Here is a 19,838-nt window from a genome sequence, read left to right as displayed (position 1 = left end):
CCTGGATGGCATTCACAATGGTAGACTGCCCAACAGTGAGTGACCTGAAGAGGTCAATGGCCTCCTCACTGAGGGCAGCAGGGGTGACAGGGGCAGGGGCTGATGTGCGTGGGACGAAGGTGATGCCCACCCTCCTGGGTGAGTGGGCACGGGGTGAACGCTGAGGGGCTGCGGGGAGGGCAGTGCTGGTAGGGGAGGTGGCGGCTGTACCTGTAGAAGTGGGGGGCACAGATGGTGCCGCCACCACAAGGGAGCTCCCATCGGCAGACGAGTCCGTGTCGCTGGTTGGTGATCTGGTGACCGACGTGAAGCTCCCCACGCCCTCCGTCCCACTGGTGTATTCTGAGTCCGTGGTGTGGCCCTCCATGGCCATGTGGGATGCAGCTCCCTCATGCTCCGGTGCCACTGTACCTCGGCCTGATGATGCTGATGCACAAAAGAACAGGGAGAGCAGAAAAAGGGGGGGGACGACAGAAGAAAGACAGGTTGAGTGCATGGCTTACCGCTACCGTTGGCGGACAATACAGACAAAGCAGCCCCCTGCACTACGCCATGCTCTTGGCCACTACAAATGCAATTCCTGGGATCTGGCCTACATGGCTATGGTGGACATCTGCACACATGGATGCCACAGGGGCATGTATACCTGTACTTGGCCCACTACTGAGGTGGGGTGGAGTGGCACATGGCCTGCATTACGGAGGGGCCTAGCCTACGGAAGTCGCCCTGGCCTAGGGAAACCCACATCCCTCCTCCCCCACCCAGACCCCTCCACTGCACGCAAAGTCCCCAGAATGAGAGTGTACTCACCCCCTTGTGTCTGCTGTGATGCCCTCAAGTGCCCATCCAACTCCGTGTAGGCCACCGCCAGGATCCTGAACATCAGGGGGGTCATGGTGCGACGGGCACCCCTTCCACGTTGGGAGGCCATCCCCAGCTGAGCCTCCGCTGTCTTCTTGCTCCAGCAGCGAATGTCCTCCCATCTTTTCCGGCAGTGGGTGCCCCGTCTCTGGTGGACCCCCAGGGTCCGGACGTTCTTGGTGATAGCATGCCGAATGTCTTTCTTCTGGTGGGCGCTGACCTACATGACATGCACAGGGGAAGAAGAAAAGTCATTACCAACTGCACCGTCGATGTGAGTGGCCCCCATCCCTACCCTTGCCATGTGGCACATGCATTCACAGTCCTTCATGTTCCCTGAACTCTGCCCCCTTCCTTCTTACAACCAGCCCTCTCCACCCAGGCATAGCCCATACAATGTGCTCCCTTGGTACTTACCTGTTGGTCTGGAGGACCGTAGAGTAGCGTGTACTGGGGGAGGACCCCGTCCACGAGCTTCTCCAACTCCTGAGCAGTGAAGGCAGGGGCCCTTTGCCCAGACGCAGCAGCCATTGTCTCTTCCAGACCGAGGTCACAGCAGCACTTGCAGTGTAGGTCCTCTCCTGTCGAAGATCAGGTATCGAGTGATTGAACAGATAGAAAATGGCGGTCCCGTCCGCGGCGGTGACGTCCGCGGCTGTGCGTATCATCACTGCCGGCGCACTTCATCATTGGCTCCTGGGACCCATAGGGTCCAATGTTAACCAATGCAGCATTGCGCCGCGGTCTACGACCGCGACGGGGTACAGCGCCAGCGCAGATACCTCACAACCCATTGTCCCAGTTTAGAGGTCAGGCATCCGCCATTTCAGGGGCCCACATGGCTTCATTTACTACTGCGTCACACATACCTAGGCCTACACTCAACACACATACAGGAAGAGTTTTGTGTTTGGTGTCGTGTTCTGTGTATCTGTGGGTACATACCTGGAAATTTGTTGACTCTGTGGTCGCTGTTGTCCTTCCTAGGCACCGTCAGCTTGGACATTTGAGAAGATGGCGGAATCCTCCGGTGTACGGACCGCTGGTGGACCTGTTGACAATGGAGGAGCGACATTTAATCATCACCTACAGGTTTGACCGTGCCACTATCCAGGAAATATGTACCCAGTTGGAGCCAGACCTGATGTCACCAATCCGCCATCCCACTGGAATCCCCCCTAACGTGCAGGTGCTGTCAGTGCTCCATTTCCTTGCAAGTGGGTCTTTTCAGACAACAGTGACCATGGCATCAGGGATGTCCCAGCCTATGTTTTCCAACGTGTTGTCCAGAGTGTTGTCTGCCCTGCTGAAACACGTAAGGAGCTACATCGTTTTCCCTCATGTGGAGGATTTGGCTACAGTTAAAGGTGACTTCTATGCCCTTGGACATATCCCCAACATCATAGGTGCTATTGATGGCACCCATGTAGCTCTGGTTCCCCCCCACAGGAGTGAACAGGTTTACAGGAACCGGAAGAGTTATCATTCCATGAATATACAGATGGTATGTTTGGCAGACCAGTACATCTCCCAGGTAAATGCTATGTTCCCTGGCTCAGTGCATGACGCCTACATCCTGCGGAATAGCAGCATCCCGTATCTGATGGGTCAACTCCAGAGGCACCGTGTGTGGCTATTAGGGGACTCTGGTTACCCCAACCTGTCCTGGCTATTGACCCCAGTGAGGAATCCCAGGGCAGAGGAATGCTACAATGAGGCCCATGGGCAGACTAGGAGGGTGATCTAACGCACCTTCGGCCTCCTGAAGGCCAGGTTCAGGTGCCTCCATATGACAGGTGGTTCCCTATTCTACTCACCGAAGAAGGTGTGCCAGATCATCATCGCCTGCTCGATGCTTCACAATCTTGCTTTGCGACGCCAGGTGCCTTTTCTGCAGGAGGATGGTCCAGATGGCGGTGTTGTGGCAGCTGTGGAGCCTGTGGAGCCTGTGGAGCCTGTGGACAGTGATGAGGAGGAAGCTGAGGAAGAAGACATAGACAACAGGAAGTCAGTCATACAGTAATATTTCCAGTGACACACAGGTGACAACATTTCTTTTTTACCATTACATTCACTTTCACACTTCTACCTCTGTCATGTCTGTCATTCCATAGCACTATTTGGTCACTGAGTTGTACCTTTCTATTATGGTTTCACAGGTGTGGTTACCAACGTGTCTCATCTGCTTGCATCCTTCAAGGACTTGTGATGTGTGACATAGGTATGTTGGCTTTACAATTGAAAACGCATTTTGACACTGTCATTGATAATACAAATTTACCAAATCACAGACTGACTCCAGATTGTTTTGTGGTTCAAGGGTGTTTATTTAAGCGCTCAAAAATGGAGGGGGGTTGTAAAATGGTGATGGGGGACGGTGGAGGAATGTCCATGGCACAGTCCAGTCTATTGGTCACACAGGTGCACTGCCCATATGGGCACAGGAAGTGGAGCTGGGCAGTTAAAGTATGGACAGGGTAACAAAGTGGGACAGTGGGAGGACAATCAGGGTGGTCTCATTTCCTGGTGGGGGTCTTGCCATCTTGCTCTGTCCTGTTCCTGGATCTCAGGGACCGCTTGCGTGGTGGTTGTCCGTCTGCAGGGGTGGGGTGCTGGTGTGGTGGTCCTGTGGTGGGGCGTCCTGTCCACTAGCGCCGACGGAGGTGGTGTGCAGTTCATCTTCCAGGCTAGTGTCAGGGGCCCCTTGGAGTGCCACGGTGTCCCTCATGGTCTTTTGTATATCCTTCAGCACCCCTACGATGGTGCCCAGGGCGGAGCTGATGGTTCTGAGCTCCTCCCTGAACCCCAAATACTGCTCCTCCTGCAGGCGCTGGGTCTCCTGAAACTTGGCCAGGATCGTCGCCATCGTCTCCTGGGAGTGGTGGTATGCTCCCATGATGGAGGAGAGGGCCTCGTGGAGAGTGGGTTCCCTTGTCCTGTCCGCCCCCTGTCGCACAGCAGCCCTCCCAGTTCCCCTGTGTTCCTGTGCCTCCGTCCCCTGGACCGTGTGCCCACTACCACTGCCCCCAGGTCCCTGTTGTTGTTGGGGTGGTGGGTTATCCTGGGTTCCCTGTAGTGGTGGACACACAGCTGATTGAAGTGTCCTGGGTACGGAGGTATGGGCCCGCTGGGTGGGTGCTGTGCTGGTGTTACCAGAGGGTGGAAGGTCAGTGTTGGGCTGTGCCTGTGCAAGGGGAACCGACTGTCCCGAGGCCCACGATGGTCCGGGCTGGTCATCAGGATCCAGTAGGGCAGAGCTGCTGTCGTCACTGTGGGCCTCTTCTGTGGGTGGAGTGGAGATGTATGGACCCTCCGGTGTGGTGACGTTCCTTAGTGGTCCTGCAGGGATATGAGAGCATGATTATTGCATGTGTGTGTGTAATGGTGTGCAATGGGTGGGTGTGCGTGTACCCCAGTGCAAGCATTCCTGTGTGTGGGTTTGTGTGATGATGGTTAGGGGGTTGTTCTGGGTATGTGCAGTGAGCATGCTTTGGTGAGGGGTGACCATGCTTAGTTGTGTCATGCAGGGCTTGGTGTTGGGATGAGTGGTTTGTGTTATTAGTACATTAGTGAGGATTTGGGGTGATAGGGGAGGGGGTGAGAGTGGGGGTGTGTGATAGCATGCAGGTAGGGTGGGGGATATGATAGTTAAGATTTGACTTACCAGTGTCCATTCCTCCACGACTCCTCCGAGGCCCTCTGGATGCATGATGGTCAAGACTTGCTCCTCCCATGTTGTTAGTTGTGGGGGAGGAGGTGGGGGTCCGCCGCCAGTCTGCTGTACCGCGATGTTGTGCCTGGAGACCACAGAACGCACCTTCCCCCGTAGGTCGTTCCACCTCTTCCTGATATCCTCCCGATTTCTTGGATGCTGTCCCACAGCGTTGACCCTGTCCACTATTCTGCGCCATAGCTCCATCTTCCTGGCTATGGAGGTGTGCTGCACCTGTGAGCCAAATAGCTGTGGCTCTTCCCGTAGGATTTCCTCCACCATGACCCTGAGCTCCTCCTCGGAAAACCAGGAGTGTCTTTGGCGTGACATGGGGTGGTGTGGGTTATGTGTGGGGTGGTGTCAGTGTTGATGTGTGTGGTGATATGTAGTGGTGTGTGGTGTTTTGTGCGTGGAATGTTGTATGGGTGATGGTGTTGTGTGCCTCTGTGTGGTGGGGTTCTCAATTGCTGTGCTCTCTGTCTCTCTGGCCTTCGTTCGTGAATTATGGTCGTAGGGGTTTGTGGGTGATGTGGGTGTGTGTTTTATATTGTGTTGGGTGTGTGGGAGTGGTGTTTGTATGTGTGTCAGGTGTGTGTATTTGGAATTGTCCAATGTGGCGGTGTTTTGGAGATGTGTGTGTATTTTAAGCGCGGCGGTGTGTACCGCCAATGGAATGCCACGGTTGAAAGACCGCTGCGTGGATTTGTGGGTCGTGATGGCATGGGCGTGTTTCTGTTGGCGTGACGGTGGAGGAATTGTTTTCGCCAGTTTAACACTGACCTTTGGTGTGGCGGAGTTGTGTGGGTGTCTGAATTTCGGCGGATTCGGAGATGTGTGTCATAATAGCTGTGGCGGATTTCCGTGGCCGCGGCGGTGTATTGGCGGTCTTCTGCACGCCGGTAAGCTGCTTTTACCGCCAATGTTGTAATGACCCCCATGGTTCCCTTCTTTGCAGGAGATGGTATGTACACATGTGTTACTGAAGGTTGGTATATACTGTGTGTATTTAAATACATGTGTAGTGTCATTTCTGTAATATATGACCAGAGTGGTGTAAATATGGGATGTGAAACCTCACATTACGATCTTCCAGAGTGTTGGAATTTGACAAATGCATGTGTAGTCACATCAGTGCCACCTATATTTCAGTATGTAGGAACACATGTGAAGGTCATTTCTCCAGTCACTGACATTGTGATACCTATGCCCTTACTTTTGTGCTAGGTTGCGTTTTGCTCAGAATCCATACACATTAGCATGCCTGAGCCCTTATAGTGGTACATGTGTGCTGAAATATGTGGTATATGTGTGCATGCCTCCAACTAGGCTCTCACATTTGTCTACATCATGTTTGTTATGACTGTCACATACAATGACACACCACTGTGTAGCAGTGTTGCAGTCTGGCATCATCACAACTGTGTGAGTTTGTATAGCAACATAAACCCATGGTTGCACCTGAACAGGCAGGTTTAATGGAGCTCCAGTTTACTCAGCCTCCTGTGCACATGCATCAGGCCTGTAACAATGCCAAATGTTTATGTAGCCAGAGCAGTGGTGTGTCGGTTTATTGAGCACGGATCTAGGCTCTTCATGATTGCTAATCAGCAGAACTTTGCACACTCCCCTGCAGACAGTCGCATGCAACCTTTTGATCGAACGGACCAGGATATCATTTATTTCTATGCAGTACTTGATGTCAGCCTTCCCTTCTCATGTACAGAGGACTGGGTGCTTACACAATGAGGACATGTTGCATTATTTGATGCTCTTAGTTGTTTCCATGGGCAGCTTGTTTAGGGGTTGTATATCTGTTGTGACTTCAATTTAGGGAACGTGCCAGGGTACAGATGCTGTATTCTGTCACTGCCTTCTGTCATGGTGGCATGCGATGGGCAAATACTAGGGTATGGTAATGGCAAACATGACTGGGTTATGTACTGACTTGTACATATGTTAAATGTTGACATGTACACAATGATGTGTTACACAATCAATATTGGTCTATGTGTGTTCCTTCTCCATGTTTTCCCGCATTACTGTTAAGGTATGTATTGTGTACAGACTATTATTTGGTGGTGCATTTTCCCATTAAATTCTTAGATCCTGACAATGGGTCATGTGTTTGGATAGAGATGATGCACCCATACCTGCTTAATTTGTCTGACAACCCATTGCACACTCCACAGCCAACGTGTTTGTGTCATATGTGAGGTACAGTCGACCATGTGTCAGGGTTGTGCCCAGTGGCAGTGCAGAACATAATAACATGGATACACTGTGTAGGCTCTGCATCTGACATTGGTTACAATCCCTGGACAATTACTTAAGGACCATAGTTACCTATGATGTACCCCCGTTGTTACACATGTACAGTGCAGTGGCTATGTATAGAAGTTCTCAACAATGTGAAGTCTCCTGCGAACTCCTGCAGCAGTGTTCTGTTGTTCCCCCTCCAAATTATCTGCTCCATCATCATCCTCCTCCTCATTGGGGACATCAACCTGAAATCCCAGTGGACATTTGTTCTGGCACAGATGTTGTGGAGGATTGCATATACCAGTATCAGTTTGCATACGAGTGGTGGAGCAGACAAGAGGATTCCTCCTGTCAAGGCCAGGCACCTGGACCTTGATTTCAGAAGCCCAAATGTCCTCTCCACTGCATTGCATGTTCGTCTGTGCCCTTTGTTGTAGGCATGCACTTCCATCATTGTAGGATTGGCAAATGGAGTCATAACCCATGGCTGTATGCCGTAACCTTGATCAGCTGCAAAGGAAAGAAAGAAGATGTATTGGTAAAGCTTGATAGTGGTTTGTAATATACCATGGCAGTTATTAGTTGTAGTTGGAGTTGTGACTCAGACTTGCTTTTGGTATAGTGTATGTTCCTGTTCTTGCGAAATGGTTTCATTGGACTGTGTTGATGGACATCACAATCTTGGGTAGTGTCTGAAGGACCTAGGAATTTTTATATTGATTCCAAAATGATGGTTATAATTTAGCAAAATGTGTTGTGTAGTCCATATTTGAAACAGTGTTCTATTGTTAGATGGAACCTACCACCTCCTTGCACCACAATGGTGTCAGATATACAGACACCATGGTAGCCCTACAAAGTCAGACTGTGCTGTCCATGTTACCATGCGAACACTTGATGGCTGGCTGGCACAACCATCATCTGTCACAAAGGGTCACTAAGTGTCACATTGCATGCTCATTGTCGCAATGAGATGCAAGGGGGATTGGCGCCCTAAAAATAGCACTAACTCTGATATGTTGACGCTAGATGGGTCTAGCGTCAAAATATAAATATGGAGATAGGTTTGCGCCACTTTAGCGCAAAAAAAATTAAGCAAAGGCAGCGCAAGCATTTCATAAATATGGGCCTTAAGGGATGTGCATTGCTTCTAGACATAAACGGAGCATACAAAGGAACAACCTGACTTGCAGTCATTAGACCTGTTAAAACATCTGGGCCAATGTAATTCATCTGGTTCTGAGGTATAGTTATTCCTACACTTTGTCCTGATAAGGTAGTACTGAAACTTTTTCCTTTCTGAGTTGGGGTAACAGTTGATATGGGCTGATCTGGACAGCAAATTTGCACAGGCTGAGTTGGATTAAAATTTTGCACAGACTGTTTGGGTCAAAATTATGTATTGGATGATTCACATAATGCATCTGCACTGACTGGCTATTGTTAGAATTTGGTACAATCTGGTTCACATTTGGGCTCTGTACAGACGGAATTGTTTCAAAGCTCTCTGCTGGTTGATTTGCACTAGGAATTTGTGCCACTCAGTTTGCAGGTGTACTTGGTATTATCTGATTTGAGTTTTGTGCAAATGGAGCAGTTGGCACATTAGGAGTTATATCTCGTATGGCTTTACCTGATGTTCCTAATCCTACTGCATAATATGGAGGTAAACAATGTAACAGCATCTGATTTATAAATTCATCATCCAAATCACTATAATAAGTCTTAGGGCCTCTGTACGAGTTTGGCAGTTGGACCGCCAGACCGCCAGACCGACATGTTGTCGGTCTCCCAGGCTGCCCTAATATGAGTTACACAGGCAGGACTGCCGACCACCAGACAGAAAGGGCAGACCTCCAGCTGCGCAGAGGCCCAGAAATAGACAATTTAAACTCCAGCATCGACAGCCCCTCAACCAACCACTGACCGTATTAGAAGTGCAAAGTCGCAGTGACGGGCCCCTAAGGCGGTCTAAACCAATTGTGGGCCGCGGTCAGCAATGAAATACACAACAGCACATTGGATGAATTTGAAAACAACACAGCAGACACACATTGCCACACTAGACACACCTGCCAATCACAATATAAAACACACCCCTTCACACACCACAGTTCTCTGCATTTTCACAGCAAAACAGCAGGATAGACTGACTTTTTCCCACATTGCACAGAAAATAGGCACCATTTTCTTCTTTTCACCATTCCATATAATGCCCTGCACACTCTTTTGTCCAGTCACACCCTTTGGCACTACCTCTCTTTAGTAAGTTACTGTCACCATAATATATATATTTTTTCTACCATGGAACAAATTAAAAATCAGAGTTTCACTATGAAAAGTTAAGAGTCATGGTGGATGAAATTATAAGAGTAGAGTCACAATTGTTCGGAGCACAAGACCAGTACACTACTCTCAGTAGGGTAATGGAAATATGGGACAGCACGTTGACAGAGTGAATGCTGTAGGCACCACCCTGCACACAAAGGAGGACAACAGGAAGAGGTGGAATGACCTCTGGGGCAAGGTCCGTTCCTTGGTCTCCAGGCACCAGCTGCAGGCCAAGAAGAATGGTGGTTGCCCTCCCACCCCACTCTCCCACTACAACTCTATCCCTGGGAGGAGAAGGTCTTGGCCATCTTGCATCTTGAGGGCTTGACAGGAACTTCTGGGAAAGTGGAGTCTGTTAAGTCACAACAAGAACAATTTCACCAAAATGTTATATCATGCATGTCCACTGGCCACCTTGTGCCAACTTCACTATCACTCTACTCACGAGCTCAGTGTCCTCTGTTCCAAACACCCTTGTTTGTCAACCCCCAAATAAAGGGTACTCACCTGGGGGGATAACATTTGAATATTATGTGTAGTACAGGGACTGGCATGACTACAACTCCCAGCAGGCACTGTTACTGTTACTCCACTCAGCCAGCCCAGTGTCCTCTGCACCGAAGACCCTTGTTAGTCAACTCCCAATTGAATTGTACTCATCTGAGAGGATAACATTTGTATAGTCTGTGTGGTACAGGGACTGACATGACTGCTAAGGCTCTGTTATTGTCACTCCACTCAGCCAGCCCAGTGTCCCCGTCTCCAAATCCCCTTGTTTGTCAACTCCCTATTGAAGTGTGTTCACCTGGGAGGATAACATTTGCATAGTCTGTGTAGCACGGGACTGATATGACTGCTAAGGCCAGGAGGCACTGTTACTGTTACTCCACTCAACCAGCCCAGTGTCTTCTGCTCCAAAGACCCTTGTTTGTCAATGTCCAATTAAAGTGTACTCACCTGATAGGATAACATTTGTATAGTCTGTGTAGTACAGGGACTGACTTGACTACAACTCTCAGAAAGCACAGTTTCTGTAGCTCCAAACACCAGAACAGTGCTCACTTGCGCAAATACATCTGTTACTGAACTCTCCAGTGGAGTGTGTACTCTAGGGGGACACCATTGGTCAAGAGTGTGTACCAGGGTGAGTGAAATGACTACAACTCATAGCAGGCCCTGTATCTGTAACTGTACATACCAGCACAGTGTTCTCTTCTCAAAAGACCACTGTTTGCCAATTCCAACCTTACTCACCTGAGGGGATACCATTTGTCAAGTGTTGGGGAGTAGTGAGAGTGACTGGGCTTCGACTCAAAGCATGGACTGTTCCTCCAACTCCAAACACCAGACCAGTGTTCTCCCCTCAAAAGACCCCTGTGTTGCAACTATCTATTGAAGTGTACTCACTTTGGAGGAAACCATTTGTACAGTGTGTGTATTACATGGATTTACATGATTGCAACTCATAGGGGGCTCTCTTACTGTCACTCCAACCACCAGACCTGTGACCTCTTCTCCAAAGACTCTTGTTTGGGAAATCACAAAAAATGTGTACTTACCTGGCGCAATGCCATTTCTCAAGTTTTTGAAGTGGAGGGAGTGGCATGACTGCCAAGGTCAGGAGGCTCTGTCCCTCCAACTAAAACACAAGCCCAGTGTAACCTGTCCAAATACCTGTTAACTCACAATGGAAGTGTACTCTCCCGAGAGGATCATATTTGTCTAGTGTTGGGGACTAGTTGGAGTGACCTGAATGTAAAGCCCAATGGGTACCTATCACAATAAGATCACCTGTAAATCAACTATGTACACCGGCTTTGCAAAATGTCACTGTAAACTTTTGGAGGTAGATGTCAGAATACCACCAGTAACATTGTATCTTTCACATCAACAGGTCGAGCTGCCACTGGTCACACAGAGGCCACAGACAAGACTGACACTATCCCCCTGGATGAAGCCATCAGTGATGCTGACACTCCTGGATGTCTGGACATGGAGGGCAGTTGTGGCCCATGTACACAACCTGGTCAGACCCCTACTGTGAGTCTCACTGTGCCTACATCAAGACCTCCTAGCCCGGTTGCCTCAACCTCATAGGCAGTCATTCGCCCCCAACCTGTGTCCCTAGGACAGTGGCAACCATCTTGTGCCCCCCAGTCCAGAATCCAGAGCCACAGCACAGCACCTAAGACAATGATGTTCCTGAAACCAGTGGTAGGGGTCATCCTGTGGCATGGGCACAGGACTGTGAGAGTAGGGTGCATGGGAGGGATGTTGTGGGCCACTGGGGTGAGGCCACTGGGGATGGTCTTCTTCAGGACTCCATCAGCCAAATCTTGGGGTTTTTATGAGAAGTCCTAAGGCATGATGGGCCAGGTAGTAACAGAACTCTGGGAGATCAAGCAGCTGCAGAAGGACATCCAAAAGGATATGCTTCAACAGTGGGAGGCCACCAATATCAACCTGACCTCTTTAACAGGAGTGTTGAGGGACATTAGCAGTTCCCTGAGCAGGGATCGTCAGCAGAACTCTATTCCTTCTTTTGACGCAGCAATGCCAGGCCCTTCTTCATCAGTGCCAGCAACTGGAACGGAGGCCCCGTCAGCAGAAGAACCCGCCACAGACACACCTGCTTCTGTAGCAGCAGCTCCCACCCCATGCAAGTGGGAATTATCGAGCTAGGAATACAGGAGGTACAAATGGCCAGACACCAACCACTGCCAGTAACTGACCTCTTCCTGAAGGAACTCCTTTGTATTCCACATATTCACTCTGCTGACAGTCCTTCAACCGCCTTCCATTTACCATGGGAGGAGTACAGTGGATTTTGGACTTACAGTGCTGTGGCATCTACAACAATTATTTCATCCACCATTACTGAACCCTTCACTATTCCCTTTCTGTCATGTCCCTTATTTTTATTCTATGCAGAAATTCACAATAAATACCACCTATCACAAAGTTTGTGTCTGCTTGATTCTGTTTCAATTGTTGCTATGTAGAGATGTAAGACCATGTGAAGCAATTGTTGAAGACACAAGATAAAAGTGCAAGGAGGGATGTGTTACAAGTGCAGTGTCCTGCTAAGGATTACAACCAACACACACAAGCACATTGCTACAAGTGTCTAGTCACGCCAAACATTTTATTTCACTTTGCAGCACAATAGGCTGTCCATATGTTTGGACTGCCATAGCCAAGAATGGATGACTCATAGTATGCCAAGGTAGATATACTGAGGTACAGTCACTCAGATCACAGAAGGAAGGGCCTTGTCAGACATTGTCTTGTAGAATAGCCAAAGTAAATGGTGCCACCAGCTTCAGCCTTATCACATACCAAAACCAATTAATCCAACAACACATACACAAAGATGCAGACAGGGGGCAGTGCAACAGTCCCTGATCGCGGGTCCATCATAATCCAATGACCATGCATCCTGTGGTATGATACTAACATACGCCAGTGTTGTGGCACATGCACTGTGGCCTGCAATGATGAAACATACTTACAGTTACATACAGGTCATTCAAGAAGAGTGTTTAGACTATTTGAAGGGTAAATGGGTGCACTTGATGACAACATATTTCATGGCCACATTATCACACACATGAAGCCATGGGCCCACTACAGCATACTAAACAAGTACAATGTGTACTTCAGTCCTTCAACCCAAACACTGTCCAACCTGGCATGACCCAGGTCTCATACACCCCAAATCTGTGACCCCATTACCTAGAACAATCCATGTCCACTTCCTGTGTCAGAACAGCATCAGATACCTGCCAATGTCACAACTCTGAAATGTCCAAATGAGGATGTCAGGGTTAAGGTACCTGTACAAAGACAAAACAAGGAGCATAGATTTGAAAACATACCTATCACACAAATCACATAGCAAGCATCTGGAAATGAAGTTATATTGCAATGAGACTGGCACAATCAAAGCAACTACATCAAGGTGGGGATATGTCAGATGCTAACTCTTCGAGCACACTTTGGCTAAACACTTCTGAGCATTAGCTCCCCAGAGTCATGCCAAAACACTCTACTCCACACATTCTGACAACTACAGTACTTCGTAGTCACAGTCATTACATCATATGACATACTTACACTCAAGAAAAGTAGTTATTGATAATATCTTCTCACAAGCTTCTTCCTGTTCACCACTGCCATCCTCACTTGGCATTTCAGAAGGCTCACCTAGTGGCACTGCAGGCCCCTCCTCTGGGATGTATGAGATGTTCCTCCTCAGGGCAATGTTGTGAAGCATACAACAAGCCACAATTATATTACACACTTACCCGGGTGAGTAGAGGAGGACCCACCAGTCCGGTCGAGATACCTAAATCTAGCCTTCGGAAGCTCAAAAGCCTGCTTTACTACCCACCTTGTTCTTACATGGGCCTCACTGAAGCAGACTTCCCCTGGTGTAGTTGGATTCCTCAGTGGTGTGAACAACCACGGATGGTTTGGATTTGCTGAGTCTCTTGTTAATGAATGGTACATATGTGCAACAGTAAGTCCCTCTTTTTAGAAAATTAGAAAATCCTCATCAGACATTGCACACACACAAACAGGACATATGTGACTTACCAACCAGCCAGGCTTTCTCAGGGTAGAGTTGTGGCATAAGCTGGTGGATCATGCTTTTCCACATAATGAAGGCATCATGGAATGAACCCGGAAAACGGGCACAGACATGTGAAATGTATAGTTCCGCCAAACATACAACATGGACGTTGATGGAATGGATGTTCTTTCGTTGTGGTATACTTATTAATTGGCGCGCAGTGGAACCAAGCAATATGTGTGCCATCAATAGTCCCCACCACGTGTGGGATGCATGTAAAAGTATGAAAGTCAGCCTTCACATGGGCTAAATCCCAACATCCGGGAAACTGTAGGTAGATGTCAAGGTGTTTCAACATTGCAGCGAGGACATCCTTCAACACCAGACTAAACATAGGTTGCACATACCACTAGTTTGGGCCACTGTATGTTGGAAGGGCCCTGTGGCGAGGAAGTGCAACACTGACATGACTTGAATAATGGGTGGTATGCTGTTTGGATTACTAATAGCTGGCATCAGATCTGGCTCCAATTGACAACATAGATCCACTATTGTTTGCCAATTCGAGCAATACAGGAGAATGATATGTCTTTCTTCCATGGCCTGTAGGTCTGGCAGTGAATGGTAGACCAGTAGTTGTTGCATCCGCCATCTCCGTTGGTACCTATATATGACAGGAAAGGAGTTCTGACATTAGGCATTGTGTCCACAATGACATACATAATGCATGTCAAGGTTTACATGTGACAAAACAATTTAGAAGGGATGGACATGGCAAACAGTACACATCACAGTGGCTATTGACACAAGGGTCATATGTTACCCCCTTGATATGCCACACATGTGTCCACATCATGTATATGGACCTAAATCCAAAATGTGAAACACAAATGTCACTCAGATTGTGACTGGATGTCCTGAGCACAAAAATGACCTTCGGCAGGGGTAGAGTGTGCCCCAATGTAAAATGCAATCTGGGCCCTGCAACATACACCGTCAGTGTTTGAGTAGTAGGACCTAAATGACAAGACAAGATGAGCAGAGATTTGTGTAAAAAAACATTTTCTTAGGTGTGAAGCAGTGTTATTTACCCAATCCCACATTTCATGCCACTAAAATGGCGGCTGCCTTATCTATTCCACTGGACATTAGGAACTGCCCACAACTGCCAGCGGAACTGGTCATGGTGGTAGGCAGTTGCAATGTAGGCTGACACAGCCATAGGCTAACGTTGCCAGTGGTGGCTGCGGGCCAATGGCTGTGTCAGCTGAGAGTGACGACCAGCAACTCCTCTACTACAGAGCTGTTGTGTACTGCCTCCGGGAGGAATCAAGCTATATCCAGCAGGTTATAGGGGCCCTGCCTTCTCACCAGAGGAGTTGGAGAGGCTGGTGACTGAGGTCCTACCTCTGTATGAACAGCTCTATGGTACGCCAAGGGAGCAGTTAGTTGCCTTATGTGCAGTTCTTTCTGTACATCATCATTTCCCTCCTCACAGGCTAGAATGTGCCCATGTGTGGCAGATCGCATACTCATGTGCCAGTAGGTATGATCTGTGTGGCATCAATGGGAGAGTTAAAGTGCATTTATTGGTGGCCAGTGCCACATGCTGAGTTCATTCACATTGAGGTGTGTGTTTATTGTGTTCCCTGATCCACCTTGTGTTGGATGCACATAACGAGGTGACTTGACATTACAGCCATCCACTGACATTTCTTCCCTCATGAATGTTGTATATGTGAGACAACAAGTATGTGCATGACAAAATGAGCTGAGTATGCATCTCGTATGTGTCAGTTATAATGTGAGCTGTGTGTATGTTGCCACAGATATTTCTTATCACATCTGCCCTTGCTAGACTGTTGTTTTTAAGGCATGTTATCACTCTCTCAGCCCTCCAGGCTGTCACACACACCACATGCACTGTTATGCATGGAGGTGATGGGAATGTAGTGGCACATAGGCTCAGTCTGCTCAGCCTGCAGAGACTAGGGCCTGTCCCATGTATCTCCCAGTATGGGTCATAGTCTAGGCTGGGGTAGAGTAACTATGGCTATGCAACTGTGGCACTGTGCCCACCCCCTGTACACCAGCAGATCCTGTCATGTGGCCAATACGAGGATCTGTTGTAATATGCAGCCCAGAATGACTCATTCACTTTATCAGATTGGGAATAGCTACAAGGGTGGCTTACTGATCCGTGACAGGTGTGCACTTAGCATAATTGTCAATGTGTGTCTCTCATTCCTGACAGGTCTCTTAGTATCACAGCTCTTTTGTCACCTCCTTACAGGTCATATTTGTCCTGTGCAAGCTCATTGCATAACTGACATTTCCACAGTACAGACAATGTGTTGATACCTGGGAGACCATGATATGTGACATAGTAGCTTGGCCACATAGCAGAAACTTGTCAATGCATGCCTTTGTTTGTTGGATGCCATCCCTGTAGAATGGACACATATGTCCAAAAGTGTGTTTTATAGTACCGATACATACCACAGAACCACACCCCCTGAAGTGGCATGAGTCTGCATTTGTTATTGCAAATGTTCCCACATGGACAGGGTAGACCCTCTCTGTACACACCATGCCAGTACTTTCCATGTTACCCATGTGTGATGTTTCAGTTTGTACTCTGCCGGTAGCCTCTAAGGGACTGTATGCAGAGAGACATTCTCACAGAGTGTGAATGTGTAGGCCCATTCATGCCACAGAGGTGTGATGTGTCTCATAGTGGCTCACATTTCAGTGAGGTTGCTAGGCCATGTCCCACAAGATGTCAGTAAGCCTGCCTAGTTCTTGTATGGCCTGAACAGGGTAGTGGGTTGGCCTGCAGTTTGGGAAATGTATGTCTGTAGTCATGTCCCTGTACTTATTGACTTGCATGTGTCACACCGGGGGAGTATTGACAAAATGGGAAAGCTCTAGCTTGATGTAACTGACATGTACATGAGTGAACCATTTGTGATGAAACCTGGGATCATTATCTCTTTATTTGTATTTTGCATCCATGCAGGTCAATACCCATCAAAAGAAAGGGATATGGAGAGCCATTGCCAAGAAGGTTTGGGCCCTGGGGTTCCACAGTCGGTGAAACGCTCACTGCAGAAAGAGGGGGGAGGACCTGAGATGTTTGGCCCGGAACATCACGGAGGCTCAGCTGGGGATGTCCTCCCAACATAGGCAGGGTGACCATCAGACCATGACCCCCTCTTAAGGCTTGCATGCTGGTGGTGGCCTATGAAAGCTAGATGGGCACTTGAGGGTAGCACAACAGCCACAAGGGGTGAGTTCAGGGCACACCCCTTCCTGTCCAATTTCTCAGTAATTGAGTGAGGTTCTGACTGCCCCCCCTGTCTATTAGAGATGAGCTGTGCGTCACGCCGAAGAGCAGATATTGTTTGTGTTGACATGTCATGTGTTTTGTACTGATGTGCGTTGACTATTGGACCAGGGACCTAATAGAAAACTGGGTGGAATCCTCACACCACTTGCTCTGAAAGGACCACATATGTCTGTGTACAGTTATCAATCATATACTGTTTGTTCTTGAAGTGTGTGTATTTTCTATGCAACAGACCACTACTCCTCAGTGTTCTAGGCCACAGCTAAGTAGGTGAATGGTCACTGTCCTCAGCCATGTGTCTTTGTAAATGTGTATGTTGGCATCTGCCACCCAGAAGCTTGCTTTCTCAGTGTATGATGTTTGTTGGTGCCTAACTGCAGCCTGTGATGTGAAGATGTCCAACAGACATGTGACAGGGCTTACATTATTCTTTATGTGCAGCTATAGATCACCACTTTCCCTTGGTAAGTGGGGGATGTCAATTGACATAAATTATGTATTATCACCGTTGCCAACATTCCTTGTGCCTGCATATCAGCATGTGTCCATTTGTCTTTAGAAAACATTTGTAAGCTGCAGTTTCGTACATGGTCCTCCTGTGTTGATGAGCTGATGTCTGTATCACCTCATATATATGTACATGGCAAACTGTTTGTGGAATAGTACCTTTACAATGGGGGTACATTTCATGTTGTGCCACATACAGGAGTGAGTCACCATTGTTTATTGGGTGGCACATTCTGTAATGTGTCATAGAGTGGCTTGCAGTTATGTTTTAGACACATGTGTTTGGGTGCAGTCATTCATCCACAGAGAGACATCTGGATTTGCATGACCATGATGGGGACCGTGATGTAGCCTCCAATTGGGAAACATGTTGTGACCCTTCTACAAGTCCTTGAACCTTCGGTGTCTCTCCAACATGCAAAGGACTAATGGCTTCTACTGATGCATACAGAGTATGTCATTGTAAGAGGTGCCAGATATTTGTGGGGATTAGCCATGGGCTTGTTCATTTATTGAGAGTGTATTTTGGGGACATCTTTCCCTGACATATTGGACATGATGTCTAAAGTGATCATTTCTTGCCACATGTGTGGCCTATCTGTACCACATTGATACTACCTCCTTGACTCCATTGGGACAAATATCACTTGGTGAAGGGTAAATTGTTGATATTTTTCCAGTGTGACATGGGTAATTACATGTCACCTTCTCGAGGCTATTGTACTTTTGTCATTGACATTGCTGAATTGCAGAGCATTATCTCTTATTGCAGGGACATTATGTATGTGACAAAACAATGTGTGCATGCCCTTGTGTGGGATATGTGGGAATGGACTTTGCATTGGCCTACAATTGTAAGCCAGCAGGTAACCGAGATCTGCTCCATGGGGCAAAGCTTTAGGGGTGATGAGGTCTCCTACTTGTTGATGTTTTTTTTTGATTGCACAACTTTAACCATACAATTGTAGTTTTCTGAGATCCTGATTTTCCTGTGGGCAACAGTTGATATGGCATGCATGCGTATGGCATGGCACATGCATGGGTCACTTAGGTGGAATTTTTTGCTGGGGCCTACTTGACATCATGATAATATTTGCTAATCAGAGCGTGTGTTCATGGACATGTGATGACCATAATCCTCTTTGTTTTCGCAGCATCAGCATCGGCAAGAGAAGGAGACAGGGCACAGCAGAGTGGAGAATTATCTGTCCACGGGACCTCGGGTCAAAACACAACTGACACAGAGGGACCCAGTGGTCTGGAGGGCAAGAGGAGTGCCACGGGGGAGACCAGAACATCCTCATCAAGTAGACACTCCCTAGTGGTGGCGGACCCATTGGGGAATCCCCCAGTACCATTCTTGTCACCCATCCCCCGTTCTATCACCACCCTCCCTATTGCTTCCCACCCAGTTCTGTCCCAGCCCCTGTTGCCCCTTCTGCCCTCTGTGAGGAGGCTATTGAACTCCTGAGAAATATCTCTATGGGTCAGTCAGCCATTGTGAACGCCATCCAGGGATTGGTGACCCAACGCCAGGAAGACAATGGATTCCTGGAAGGCATTCATGGTGCAATGTCTGGCCTACAGAGATCTTTTCAGACTCTGGCCTCCTTACTGATGGCAGCCAGTCCCCTCACCTACCATCCCCCCTCCACATCCCTCTTTCTACTCCAAAACCCCCCATCCCCTACCTGCCCAAAGCACACAGATCCATCTGCAGACTTTGACCTCAACAGCCAAGAGGAGCGCACACAAATACAAGCTGCACAAAAACACAGGAACACACACAAACCACATCCACCCACAGGCACAGCAACAGTCACAACTTCCCTTGACACCCCCAGCATCACACACACCACATCCAGCATGTGCAAAGGCACCACACCAACAGGCACTGGCACACCCACCACATCCATCAAACCTGCAAACACCATCTCAGCACATCCCCATACATCCACCACAAGCACTACCCCCATAGACACTACAACTAAAGACACACAAACATCCACTACATCCACTACACTTGCAGTCAACACAAACCCACCCACCACTGCATTCCCACACCTACACCACCAGCCCCAAGACACACAAACTCCCACACTCACCCACCCATCAGACAGGCACCACACACAAGCATACCTCTCATAAGCATGCACCCACGGCATCCCCACCTACAAAGCATATAATCACTCCCTCAACCTCCAAATCCCGACCCCCCTTTTGATGACCGTCCTTGTGTCTCT

Source organism: Pleurodeles waltl, chromosome 12 (assembly GCF_031143425.1).
Source record: "Pleurodeles waltl isolate 20211129_DDA chromosome 12, aPleWal1.hap1.20221129, whole genome shotgun sequence".
Taxonomy (NCBI): domain Eukaryota; kingdom Metazoa; phylum Chordata; class Amphibia; order Caudata; family Salamandridae; genus Pleurodeles; species Pleurodeles waltl.
The sequence above is the reverse complement of the archived record's forward strand: the minus strand, read 5'-3'. Positions refer to the sequence as shown.